At 59.4% G+C, this 13,460-nt stretch overlaps 1 protein-coding gene across 7 annotated transcripts in view; it reads right to left on the reverse strand.

The window, feature by feature from the left end:
* Window positions 1-13,192, reverse strand: part of ELFN2 (extracellular leucine rich repeat and fibronectin type III domain containing 2) — a 60,692-nt gene extending 47,500 nt beyond the window's left edge. For 2 of the 7 annotated variants that reach the window (XM_078340145.1, XM_078340144.1), the window contains exon 1: window positions 3,713-3,855. The gene's annotated coding sequence lies outside the window, so the exon portion shown is untranslated. The other 5 variants (XM_078340142.1, XM_078340143.1, XM_078340137.1 and 2 more) reach the window with 5 other exon arrangements.
* Between the last annotated feature and the right edge of the window lie 268 nt (window positions 13,193-13,460).

A 13,460-nucleotide genomic window follows, 5' to 3' on the forward strand; every position in this document is an offset into this window, starting at 1 on the left:
TGTGTGTGAGCATTCACACATATTTACTGAACATCTACTATGTGCCAGGGCCCATTCAAGGCACTTGGGATAGAGCAGAGAACAAGACCAAAAAAGCTGCCTTCAGGGAGCTGACACTCTACAGGGGTGGGAGGGCAGAGAGTAAGCAAGCAAATAAAACAGCATCAAATTGTGTTCAGAGCTCTAAGAAAACAGAGGCAGGAGGCCAAGAGCAAAGGACAGGGTGGTCAGGGAGGACTTCCCTGAGGAGGTGACAATTAACCAGAGCAGGAGACAGCCATGCACTGAGCCAAGGCAGCAGCGGTGAACACAGAAGGAACAGCAAGGTCAAAGGCCAATAAATCCAATGAGATCTGGAACCTGTGGGAAAACGCCTGGCACATAGCAGATGCTCAATGAACCGCAGCTGTCAGCATCATGGCTGTACACCTCTCAAACCCCTTGCTCCTTGCGTTCCTCCTCTGGAAACCAGGTTGCTATACAGCTTGAAGTACACCCTAGTTCTCTTCCACATCCCTTCATTCACTTAAAGTAACCCTGCTTCCACTGGTAGTCCTCCCGTTTTGCAGGTGAGAAAACTGAGGTTCCCAAGACCCCAGAGCGCGTAAATGGCAGCATTGGGACATGAACCTAAGTCTAGTGCTCTCAAACCCCATGTTCCTGGCAGCCTTGGGCAGTCTCACTTACAAAGTGAGCTCACTACATTCCCCCTTCCCATCCCGAGACAGCTCAGACTGTCAGAAAGTCTCCAGCATGAGCTGAGGTCTCAGCCCGCCCTTTGAGGCCACCCAGGACAGCCCTCTCTCCTCCTTCCCAGGCCACCTGACATGTTAGCAACTGCCACCCAGAGCACCTCCCAGTGCCAAGCCCTGTGCCTTACTTTGTCCCCTGGCCTTGCACCAGCAAGGGGAAGTGGGGATTCTTATCGTCCCCATTGTACAGGTAAAGAAACTGAGGCCCGGAAAGGTAGAGAAACACACCCAGGGACACCAGTCAGGAAAGCGGCAGTGTTGGGATTTGAACTCAGGCCCTCATCACTTAAAAGACATTCATCCATCACTTCCCAGGCCTCTCAAATGGCCCTCTTTGGGCATCCCCCTCAGTCCCCTGCCTGGCCTGTCCCCCTGGTGATGCCAAAATGGTAGACAGGGCAGACTTCCTTCTCCTGACTCGGTTATTCTCAGGGCACCACCAGCCACGTGCCTCGAACACTGCGCCCGAGGCCAGGGCTGGCAGAGCAGCTCAGGGCACCTGAGTCCCACAAAAGAGACCAGTGGGCAGGGACTCAGGCAACAGCTGTGGGGACAGGGCTCACCTGATTAAAGTGCACACACAGGCCCTGGGGCAGGCGGGACAAGAGCACCAGAGAGGGAGCCTCCCACACCTGGCTCCATCCTGGCTCAGCCACTGGGGCACTATGTGCCCATCAGGAGGTTTTCTGCCCTTCTGGCCCCATTCCTGTTACCATGAACTCAGAACCACATTCCCACCGCTAAGGGTCATGGGAAGGGTACGATGCCACAGAACCCTAGTGAGATCTGGCTGCCCCGAGCGTGTCAGAAAATCATTTTGAAACGATTTTTTTTTTTAGACAAAGTCTCAGTCTGGCGCAATCTTGGCTCACTGCAACCTCCACCTCCTGGGTTCAAGTGATTCTTCTACCTCGACCTCCCAAGTAGCTGGAACTACAGGCGCGTACCACCATGCCTGGCTAATTTTTGTATTTTTAGTAGAGACAGGGTTTCACCATGTTGGCCAGGTCTCAATCTCCTGACTTCATGATCCACCCGCCTTGGCCTCCTAAAGTGTTGAGATTAAAGGTGGGAGCCACCGTGCCCAGCCTTTAAAATGACTTTTAAAGGTAACGATGATGGTGGTCATGGTGATTCCCAGTTACTGAGAGTCTGTTGCCTACCAGGAGCCACACGAGGGACATCACATCCATGAGCCCAAATAACAGCCACCCTGGGAGGTGTGTGTCTCATCTCCATTTTACAGAGGGGGAAACTGAGGCAAGAGGTTCTCCACCGTAAAACCCAGAGCCAGGTTGCAAACCAAGAACTTGGTGCTCTCCTATGTGGCTTCCTGTTGTTAGAATTTGAATGAAATGCTACTTCAGGAGAACCCCTGGGACTCGGGGGAAAGAAGGGACTCAACAGTGTCAGAGACAGGCTCCCCCAGGGAAGAAGTTAGGCCTGCTGAGTTGGGTACTCATGGAGGGAGATGCCCCCAGAGCACGCTTGCTGTGTGACCTTGGGCAAGTCACTCCCTCTGTCTGATATTTCAAAGGCAGGTACCAATGCTGGGCTCCCCAGAGAATGGCACTGGGTCAACAGGTCCTCAGCAAACATGAAGGATGGGGTCAGAGTCACTATGGGGACAGAGTCACTATGGGGACAGTCACTTGGGGGCAAGAAAGGAGCATGTGCCCAGATGAGAGACTCGTGTGATCACAAGGCCCTGGGGAGTGGGAGGGCTCAAGGAGGCAGAAGTGGGAAGATCGTGGCCGTAGAAGTGGGAGGGAGGACTGGGCAGAGGTGCTGGGAGGATGCATGCACTGGTGCAGCAGGGTCTCCAGTCTGTCCACAGGGACAGGCAGGATAAGCACAGACCCACCCGCTGTGCCTCACTGCCCACCCCTCCGCCACCAAGAAGCCCCACCTCAGCCTGTGACAGCAACAGCAAGTCCCTGCAGCAGCCCTTCCCCCACCACACCTCCTCGTCCTCCAGGGAGCATCCACCACCCTGCACAAGCCCCTCCAGAAAGCCCATCACTATCCCTTTCCTGGGGACCTCCAACACCTCGACAGCCACAGCCCTTCCACGTGGGGACCACCGCATCTTGGAGACAGCATCTCCCTATCCTTAGCAACCACCAACACTGTGCGCAGCCAGCCAGCCTCCTTCCTCTGTCTCCTCCTCTCTCCACGGAGACCACAATGCCACAGAGGCGGCTCCTTCGCCACGGCAACCACCGTCACTCAGCGCCGCCTGGACAACAGCTCCCTCCACGTGGCCACCACCAACAGAGCCTCTGTGACAGCCCCAGCCTCTCCTTTCCTCTCCACAGCAGCCACCAGCCCAGCCAGGATGGAGCAGCTCCTTCTGCCTGCCTGTCTGCCTGCTTGCGGCCTCCTAGTGCCAGACTGCTCTCCCTGCGCCTCCAAAATTCAATGACACAGGATCAGGCCCCACTTCAATTCCACTGGTGTTTTCCCCTCCTCCCAGCTCACTCGCAGCCCCTCTCTCTGTAATGGGAAGACCCCCACCTGAGACCCCCACCATGCTCTCCCAGGCCTTCCCCTGGAAGCTGGCTCTCCACTCCCAGCAGGTGCACAGATGTCCCCTGCCCTGCTGGGGTGCAGACTAGGCCTGGCTCAGCCTCTCCACCAGGTGATGGGCAGAAGCTGGGGTCCCTGAGCCAGCAGGGGCTTCCAGCCCGCCCTCCCCAGTGAACCTGACTTAGCCCCCAGTAGGCCTGCCACTCTGCAGGCTGCCTCACAGGCCCTGTGAAAGGACAGCTAGGTGGGAGGGGTGCCCATGGCTGGGGGCAGGGGCTGGGCCTGCAGGAAGGAACACACAGGAGCCTGAGGCTGGGACACATCACAGGTTTGCAAGGCCAGGCAATGTGAGCTGTGCCCACAGACAGACACACACACACACACACACACACACACACACACACACACAGGCAAAAGGACCCTGTCCTTACCAGATGTCTGCAGCAGAGAAGGCCCCTCCGGCACTGTCCCCAACCTGGGTCTCAGAAAGGTCCCCCAGGCAGCAGCGGCAGCAGTAGCAATGAGATCTCAGGTCCTGGCCCAGCTCGGGTGGCAGCAGCTCCTCACCAAGTCCTCTCCTTCTGCAAGGAGGCGAGGGGGAGAGAGGGGAGGGAGGGAGAGAAGGGGAGGAGAGGGAGGGGGGACAGCAGGAGGGAGGGAGGAGGGAAAATGCTTAAGTCTTGAAGGGTACACTCACTTCTTTCTTGGGTTTCCCATGGCAACCGAATATACCACAAATGAATATCAGGGTGAGACAGAGGGAGGAGGCAAAGGGAGAGCAGGAATGGAGGGAGATGGAGGAGAGATGGAAAGAAAAAGAAATAGAGAGATGGGGGAGACTGATTGGGGAGAGATGGAGAGATTGCAGAGAGAGATGGAGGCAGAGACGTGAAGGCACAGAGATGGAGAGATGGGGCAGGGAGAGGAGAAGAGATGGAGGTAGAGGCAGAAGGATGATGAGGCAGGAGAGAGGGAGGGCTGCGGCTTCCCATCGTAACCCATGAGCTCAGGGGCCAGGGGAGAGGCCAGGGGTCACAGGGCTTCTTTCAAGCCCTTGGCAGGAGGAGCAAGCACAGATGGGTGAGTTTTCTCAGAACGAAGGGGCCCCCACTCCCACCCCTCCACCTTGTCCCACACTCCCTACTGGGCTCCACAGCCTGGAGGTGCCTCCCGAGTCACATCCCAGCCTCACGCCCCACTCACAGCCACGGTCACACATGTCACACCCACGTGTATGTGCACACACACCCCACACTCCCGTGACACGCAGTCCCCACACAGACCTCACCCCTCCATGCCCAACCACCCCCTCTCCTGTCGGTCACTCAGATCACCAGTGCCACCCACTGCCCTCATCAGCCGGGCCCAGGGAACAAAGATACCCTCGCCCTCGGCACATCCTTTCCTCTTCAGAACTCTACCAGGACTGGCACATGCCTTCCCCTATGTGCCTAAGCTGTGCCCGGACAGGTGCGATGCCTCTCCCCCACCTTCCCGCCATATGGGCTCACACACAGCCTGAGAGCACAGTACCTGGCTGACCTCCACCTGCACAGACCGGCGCTCCCAGACAGACGGGCCTCAGTGGAACCTCGCCTCCATCTGCGCGCACACATGCACACACACAGCCCTTCCCGAAGAGGCCCCTCTCCCTGTCCTGCCCGGCACTCCACCAGCCCAGATGGTACTCTTGGCCCTCCTCCGCAGGCAGGGGCTCACACCTCGGCCCCCTCGGCATTGCTATTCACAAACATATGTAGACCCACCAAGCGCTGGCAGCCAGCGGTGCCCTACGGAAAATAAACACACACTTGGGCCTCCCCTCCCCCACCTCCCTCTCTGCCTCGACTCCCTCACCCCCACCCAAAGGCAGAGAACTAGAAGGGCCGACTTCCTCCAGGAAAGGCTCCCAGGCCTAGCTGGGGGCACACAATTGACCCTGCACCCCTCAGCCAACCCTGCGCCCCTCAGCCAGCAGGGATGGGAAAGCACCCCAGAGGCACACACTATACGAAAACACACACCGCATGGGTCCAGGAGCACACACAGGACATCCCACCGCTGCAGAGAAACGCGAATCACAGACCCAAAGACCCCGTGGGCCCAGAGACCAAGGTGCACTGCACACAGCTGAACCAGCACACAGGGGCGCCCCACACAGACACACTCCCCAACACGCAGGCCCACGCTGATGCCAAAATGCATGGCGCCACTGCACAGACGCACGAACCAGGGGCACCCTGGACTGCCCCTCCATAGGTTCCCCAAGAACACCCAGAAAAACGTGCCCAAGGGCACGGGGCCCCCAACATAGACACACGCCAAAACATACATGCTCCAAGCATGCCCACACGCAGGGACCCACTCCCGGACACACGTGCCTATGAACATGTCCCCACACACCCCCAGCACAGCCGCACCTGCACGCCACAGCGCTCCCGGGACAGTTCACGCGGCGCGTCCCCATGCCGTCCAAACCCACCTGGCACACACGCCCCCTCGCCAGCAACTCGCCAGGTCCCGGCTCCGGCCGCCCCCTATGCCCCTGCCGGCGGCTTTCGGATCCCTTGCACGGCGCAGAGCCCAGAGGCTGCGAAATTGGCTGCGAGCGTCAGCGGCTGCGGCTGCAAATTCTAAGCACAGGCAAGTACGGCGGAGAGCCGGGCCGGTCCGGCGCAAGTTCCGGAGGCTGGCGGGGCAGACCGAGGCCGGCGGGGGACCACCGTGCAGGGGTGGAGAGCGCGGCGGGGTCGGCGCGGGGGGCGGTGCGGCCCCGGCGGAGCGCTCTTGCCCCCACCGCTCCAGTTCCGCAGCAGTCCCCGCCCGCCACCTCCTCCGGCCCCGCCGCCACCGCGCGCCCACCCTGTGCGCCCCCCACGCCGTGCGACCCCGGGACGGACACGCCCGCTGCCCGCCAGACCCAGGTCTGCCTCCACTGCTACGCGGCTCTGCGTCGCCTCCTCCAGGACGCCTCCTCTGCTCTTCGCCCTCCTCGCCGCTTCTCTGCCCTCACCTCCACCTCGGCCTCTGGCCTCTGCTCACAGGCACAGCCGCAAGCTCAGCTCCACCGGCGCCCTCGCTCCATAGGAAGAGAGAGGGAGGGCATTCGCCCTGTGCGAGGTGCTGGGGCGGGCCCCCTCCAGCCCCACTTCATCCCGACCACACTTTAGGCTGCTAACGTGCCTAGCGTTAGCAGCTGTGCGGCCTCGAACCCGTGACCGCACACTCTGTCTCCGATTCCTCCTCCATGCAACAGGAATGATGTAGAGGGGCGTTATGAGGATTTAATGAGGGGCTCCTTACACAGGCTTAGAGCAGCAGGCAACGACCACGGAAGATGATTGGTCAGTATTGTTAGTATCGGCCCGTTTTGCTGCTGTGGCACCGAAGCTTAGGCACTTCTCTGAGCTCAAGCTCCTCCTCTGGAAAATGAGGATGGCTTTGCTGGCTCAGGAGGATTCTGGGAGGAGTCTCAGAGACCCCGGGGAACATGCAGCTGCCATCCAACCGGCAAATGTGGGTGAATTAATCTTCGGGAAAGCATTAAAATTGCAAGTTCCTGGGCCCCTCGTCGACTCTCCCAATCAAAATCTCAGTGGACCGGGCCCAAGCATCTGCATTTTAACCAACGCCCAGAGATTCTAATGCCCCCTGACAAAAAGGATATTGCTCAGTTTCTTGGCGCAGCATGGATAGTTTGGTGTGGTTGATCCTCAAACTACATGTCCAGACTCCTCTTCTCAAAATCCACTCTGGGCTTCCCCACCGCCAGGCCCCTGCTCACACGGTCACCCCATCTGGCACGCCCCCCACTCAGGGGCAGCCAGGACCTCTTTCACAATCCTCCGGCCAAAATTAAACAACATAAGAGAGAGTGCCTTGCCCAATATCTGGCAGGTAGCAGGTGCACAATCAAGGGAGTTCTGCAGAGCCCAGAGCAGAAGTCGGCGCAACGTCTCCAGCCCTTCCCGAGAGGCTCACTCCACACCTGGCTTCCAGCCTGCAGCAGCAACCCCCTCTCACAGAGGAACCCCCTCTCCTCAGTCAGGTCACAGAGGAACAAGAATCACCTGTCAAGCAGGCCCCACTGTGTGCAGACCCCATGCTGGCCACTTGCCAGGGGTGCCTGTGCCCCACCTCTCCTCCGGGGCCCTGAGCTCCCCCAGGCAGGAGCTCCTCCCTGGGGGTTCCTGCCTGAGCTCCAGGACTCGGCATTCCTCCCTGGGTGAAACATGCTGATAAGAGCATGTGTGCCCCTGCCATCTGAATGCAAAATGCAGCGATCTGTCCTCGGTAGCATGTAGATGAAAGGAATTTGTTTAATAAGTATTTTCTTGAGGGCCTACCAGTCTCTGCCTGCACAGAGCTGACACGCAGTGGGATAAATAGACAGGAAATAGACAGATGCAGGAAATCCCCTGAGGAAGGAGAAAGGCCAAGAAGGGAGGGAGGCAGGTAGGCTGATCCCACAGCCTCTGTCTCTCCAAGATTCAGAAGTAATTGTAGGGGGAGAGGGATGACAGACAGGTCAAGGGAGGAAACTGAGTCAGGCCTGGGTCTTGGGACTAGGCCCACAGCAAGCTGGTCAGGCAGGCCTTGGGATTCATTCCCTTCTTCCTCCTGAGAGAGGTGGTGACCCGTATATACACACAGTCACACACACACAGACAAGCAAAGACACAGCCTACACGGTCCTGGCCCCACTGCACGTTACAGCAGCCGGCGGAGGGTGCAGGCTGGCAGCTCCCGGGCCCTTCTCTGGCTTCCTTAGCCCCCCAGCAGTTCCCATGCACTTCAGGGGGTGAAAAGCAGAGGGTGAAAAGGGTAGCAAGGAAACAGACACATGTGTGCACAGTGCAGACCCCCTCCAGGAGGCCAGGAGTGAATGGAGGGGGCAGATGGGAAGGGGCAGGAAAATAGTGGCATCCCGTGTGCCAGACAGGATGTCACACAGGTGGCCTTCTCTTACCTGACCTTTAGCATGACCTTTAGGGCAACCCAGAAGGGTTAGGAGTTCGTTTTCTGTTTTGGGTTTTGTTTTGGTTTGGTTTTTTGGCCGAGTGCGGTGGCTCACACCTGTAATCCCAGCACTTTGGGAGGCTGAGGCCGGTGGATCACAAGGTCAGGAGTTCAAGACCAGCCTGGCCAATATGGTGAAACCTCATCTCTACTGAAAATACAAAAATTAGCTGGGCATGGTGGTGCCCACCTGTAATCCCAGCTACTGGAGAGGATTTTTTTTTTTTTTTTTTTTTTTTGAGATGGAGTCTCGCTCTGTCGCCAATGGCACAATCCTGGCTCACTGCAACCTTGGCCTCCTGGGTTCATGTGATTCTCCTGCCTCAAAGCTCTCCCAAGCTCTCCTGACCTCAGGCAATCCACCTGCCTCGGCCTCCCAAAGTGCTGGCATTACAGGCGCGAGCCACCTTGCCCAGCCAAGAATTCGGTACTTTTGTCTCTACTTTGCATTGAGGAAATGGGGAGGGGACGTGACTTGCCCATGACACATACAGAGGAGGAAAAGAGGCAGGATTTGGAGCCCTGGAGAGAACCTGGGCCCCTGCCCTTTCCACAAGCAAGATGGCTAGGAAGGGGAGTCCAGGGGACCACAGCTGAGGTCCGGACAGACTCGGGACCTGAGGAAAATACTGATCCTGGGGCAGCCTCCCCACTGTCACGGGGTGGCGGTGGGGGGATCTCCAAGCGCTGCTGTGTGAGGCACTGTGGAGGGCCAGGGAGCAAGGGGCTGCCTTTGGGGACATCCCATCCCTGTGGGGAAGGGGCGCAGGAGGAATGAGATGGGGGGATTGGGACGCAGCACCGCCTCGAGGCCCTTCCTTTCCTGTCTGTCCTTGCAGCCACAGCAAAGGGCTTCCCAGCCCCCAGCTTCCCTAGGGCAGGGTCACTGCACCCACTTACAGATGAGCAAAGCAAGGCTCAGAGTGGTCCTTCAGTGAGAGGGGAACGTCAAGAGGTAGAGGCCTCCAGGCCCACCTAGCAGTGGAGTTTAGCAGCCAGTGGCACTGATGCGAGAGTTTCCCTTGGGGGCTTCCAGTCCTGGTTCCACCGCTGTGTGGCCCTGGACTGGTCTGTAACCTCTCTGTTTGTCTTCAAGATGAGAAATAATTATAGTTCCTACTGCAGCTGGCTTTTATAAATGAACGCCGCTTATAAAGAGCTTCAAACTGGGCCTGGCTCTCAGTAGGGGCTCAATAATATTAGCTGATATCATTATTTTCACTGTAATTATTACTATTTCAATCATCAGCATCGTGCAGCCAGCACCCGTCCTCTGGCACTGCAGGCATAAGTACGCCTGTCCCGGTGACTGTTCAGTCCTCAGGCTTCTCTGGGGCTTTTCTGGGGACTGTCTGCAGAGCTAGGGGGAAGGAGAGAGGGCTCAATGACTCCAGCCCCCAGACACCAAGTCCAGTAATCATGTCGATGCCTCTGCCCCAGGTGGTAATTGAGCCAGGAGAAGGTTAATTTAATTGGGGATTGGGCTGGGATGCCAGGAGGCAGAGGCTTGGGTTAACATTAACTGGGCTCCCGAAGAGGTCCGATCGCTAAGAAGGTCAGGCTTTGAAGCAATCCTGCTTCTCAGCCATCCACCCCCGGCAGCACACACGTCACAGCACGGGGGCGGGTGGGGTCACCAAGAGAGAGGAGCTGGGCCCCCAGGCACTATGGCCAGAGCAGATGAGGGTAGTAGCCATGCGTGCCTCCTAGCCCTGCACGCAGCTGCCACACTTTGACACCGCAAGGCAAGTTGACACCGCCCTCTTACAGAGACGGGAGAGCTGACCCCTGTCACACACAGCCAGGATGCAGATGTGGCAGGGGCGTCACTGGAACCAGGTTCTGCTGCCCAAAACAGGCATCCTGTAAGACCTCAGGGGCCATTGGGGAACTGGCATGGAGCCCCCAGTGACCGCCCAGATGCCGCACTGGGGAAGGCTGGCAGCTGGTGTGCCCTCTTCTATCACCCTGACTCTCTGTGGAGCTTGTGGGTGGAAGAGCAAGAGAGCACTGACCTGGGAGTCCAGGGCAGCCTCTCCTGGAGCCAGAGACCCCTTGGCCTTGGGCTCATCACCTGGCACCTGCCCCTAATTCCTCATGGTGCCACATGTTTTCATGAAATGACAGTGCCCTCGAGAAGGGACTGGGTTGTCAAACGTGTCTCCCTGCAGCTTCCAAGGGCAGGCGGGGAGGTCACATTAAATCAACAGACAGCTTATTCCACACCTCAGGGTCAAACCTCCACATAACAGCAGCCAGCCCACCCAGCACCGAAGACTGCCATGGAAATCCAAGGAAAGAAAAGAAAGCTCCCTACAAAGTTAGACTTAAACCAAAACAGGAAAGCAGCAACTCTGGGCTGAGAGGACAGAGCTCACATGACCTGAGCCCCCATCATGTGCCAGGCACCAGCACCCCCCCAACTAACAAGACCCACGGTCTCCTTAACCCCGTTCACCTCTCTAAACCCCAGCCCGTGTTACAGAGGAGAGACTGAGGCTCAGAAAGGCTACAGGAATGCTTAAATCATGAAACACAGAAAGTAGCAAAATGGGATTTGAACCAATGGTCTCAGGCTCCCGGCCTGTGGCCATTTTCTATTGTCACATGCACTGACACACTCACATACACACTCACGAAAGCACATGCACCCAGGGGTGGTGGACCTGGCTGGGCTGTGGAGGACAACAGGGACTGGGGAGGTCAGAAGGGGGGCTGCAGCATGTCGGGGCAGGGGAACTGCACTCTTCAGGGGGCAGGCCTTAAGGAAAGGGGTCCCACGCCCACTCAGGACGCTGGGAAATGGGGCCTCTTGGGAGGGACCATCCACCCTAAGGCTTCATCCCTACCCCCTTCCCACCCCTCATCCACAGGGGACATAACCACACCTGGCCACACACCCCTGACATCACACTCACAAACTCCAGCAGAGGAAGCGACTCGCCGCAATACTGTCCCACTGACGTCACCTGCAGCCTGGAGCTTATGTCACACCTGAGGTTCTCACTGATGTCACATACATACTTTTTCCTGAGGTCCCCACAATTACTCCTTTTCCTTTCTGCCTAAGGCTTGATGGCCCAGAGGTGCCCACCTCCCCACACACACAACTGCAGGGCCCCCGGCTCACCAGGACAGCACCGGCGTCTGCACCCCTCTCACGGGACACACATTTGCACACATGTGAACAATCACATGCTCTGCTGGTGGCCCAGACAAGACATGTCCCACAGGTGGCCAGGGGCCACGGGAACAGGAGTATCAGCCAGGCACATACACACCCACACGCACACTCTCCAGTCCCGGCTCATGATGCAGCTCGCATATTAAAACCCTCAGTAACGCCGGCCGTCTTTACCCCACAGCTTCCACCACATTCCTCCAGGTGCTGCCAGAACCCTCCTCCCCCTAGCTTCTCGCCTCCGACAGCCTGGCCTGCTGACAGCGACAGCCGCAGCGCAGACACACACACACACTCTCTAGCCCAACACCTGTGTCTCAGCAAGGGACCAAGGCAGTGCCCTCCAGCCTCAGCTGCTGGGTGGGAGGAGTCCATGGGGAAGGGGCAAGCACAGAGCCCTGAGCTGCAGAAAGTGCCGAGTAACACGTTCCTCCACAGCCGAGTGCACGGTCAGCACCACTGTCCCCTCCTTGGGCACGCCTGACACATCATGGCTTGGTGGCCTCTGTCTTGGACACAAGCTGCCTGAGTGTGTGGGTGCGTGAACACACACACACGCACACACACACGCGCGCACACACGCACGCACACGCACACACACACACACGCACACACCCACCAGCTCTCTTCCCTCCAAACATTCGGAGAAAACCCTGCCGGGTCACTGACAGTGTGTGTGTGTGTGTGTGTGCGCGCGCGCGCGCTTGTGTGTATACAGAGAGCAAGGTCCACACACACAGTGTGCACAATCCTCCCCACATGCACACAGCACCTCACCGGCCAACACACCCACCCTTCCCCCCTCTCCTGACAGCTGCTGGAGCCCACACAGGCACACACACACACACTGGCACGCATGCACACGCGCGCACACATACACACACACACCCCCAGCAGTGGCCCTGGCCCCGACAGCTGCAGTCTGAGATTTATGCTGCCTCCCCAGGCTGCCTCCCTCCCTGTCCCTGCCAGCGCCTCTACAAGGTCCCCACCCCCCAATTCTGGTCCTACCAACCCCACCGCCGACAAGCCCCACCCTGGTCCCCCTCCCCCCGAGCAGACATCCACCCCGTCAACCCCTCTTACCAGCTAGAGGATGAATGCCTTGACCCCGCAGCACCCCGTGAAAGAGGGGGGTCAGGGACCCCGATTCGAAAAGATGGGGGCAGAGAAGTGCAGTGTGGCACTGGCTGGCACAGCGTCCACCATCGAGTCTCTGCACCACCCCCAGAAATGCTCACCTCACCGACCGTCCTCCGTGTCCTCCCACCGCCTCCGCCCACCGCCGCCACCACCACCCTCGCGCAGGGTGGTCCCCTGGGGGTCTCACGGGGATCCCCAGACCCAGGAGACACTGGGGATGGCTCTCCCGGTTTCATGCCCCCTTCCGTGTCCCCCTCCAAGTCCCACCCCCACTGGCGGAGGGGGTGCCCTCCGGCTCCAGCCCCGACTCCCACCGTCTCGCCGGCCGCGGCGCCCGGATCCGGAGGAATTCACTTACCCCAACCTCAGCCCCAGCCGGGTTCCGGGCCAAGCGCCGCCTCCGGGCAGCGGCGGCCGCGGGGCCTGCGCGTGAGTGTGAGTGTGTGTGAGCGCGGGTGTGGGTGCGGGGTGCGCGGCGCCCGGCCGTGGCCCCGTGCGTGGCGCGTGGCCGTGGGGTGGCCCGCGTGTGTCTGTGTGTGTGTCTGGGAGCGCGCCTGTGCGCGCAGACGCCGCCGCCCCCTCCTCCCCGCAGCCGCGCCTCTGCCTGGGCTGGGAGGGCGCCCGGGAGGGGCCGAGCGGCGCGCGTCCGGGGCCGCGGTGGGCCGTGTCCGTCTGTCCGTCTGTCCGTCCCCCGCCCGCGCCGGGCGCCCTCCGCAGGCCTTTCCGCAGCGAGCCCGCTCCCGCCCCCGAGCCGGCCGCACGCTCCATGGACACACGCGCGCTCGCAGACACACGCCCGCAGGGCGGGGGCCGCGCCTGGCGCCGCCGCTGCAGCT

Source organism: Callithrix jacchus, chromosome 1, assembly GCF_049354715.1.
Source record: "Callithrix jacchus isolate 240 chromosome 1, calJac240_pri, whole genome shotgun sequence".
Lineage (NCBI taxonomy): Eukaryota > Metazoa > Chordata > Mammalia > Primates > Cebidae > Callithrix > Callithrix jacchus.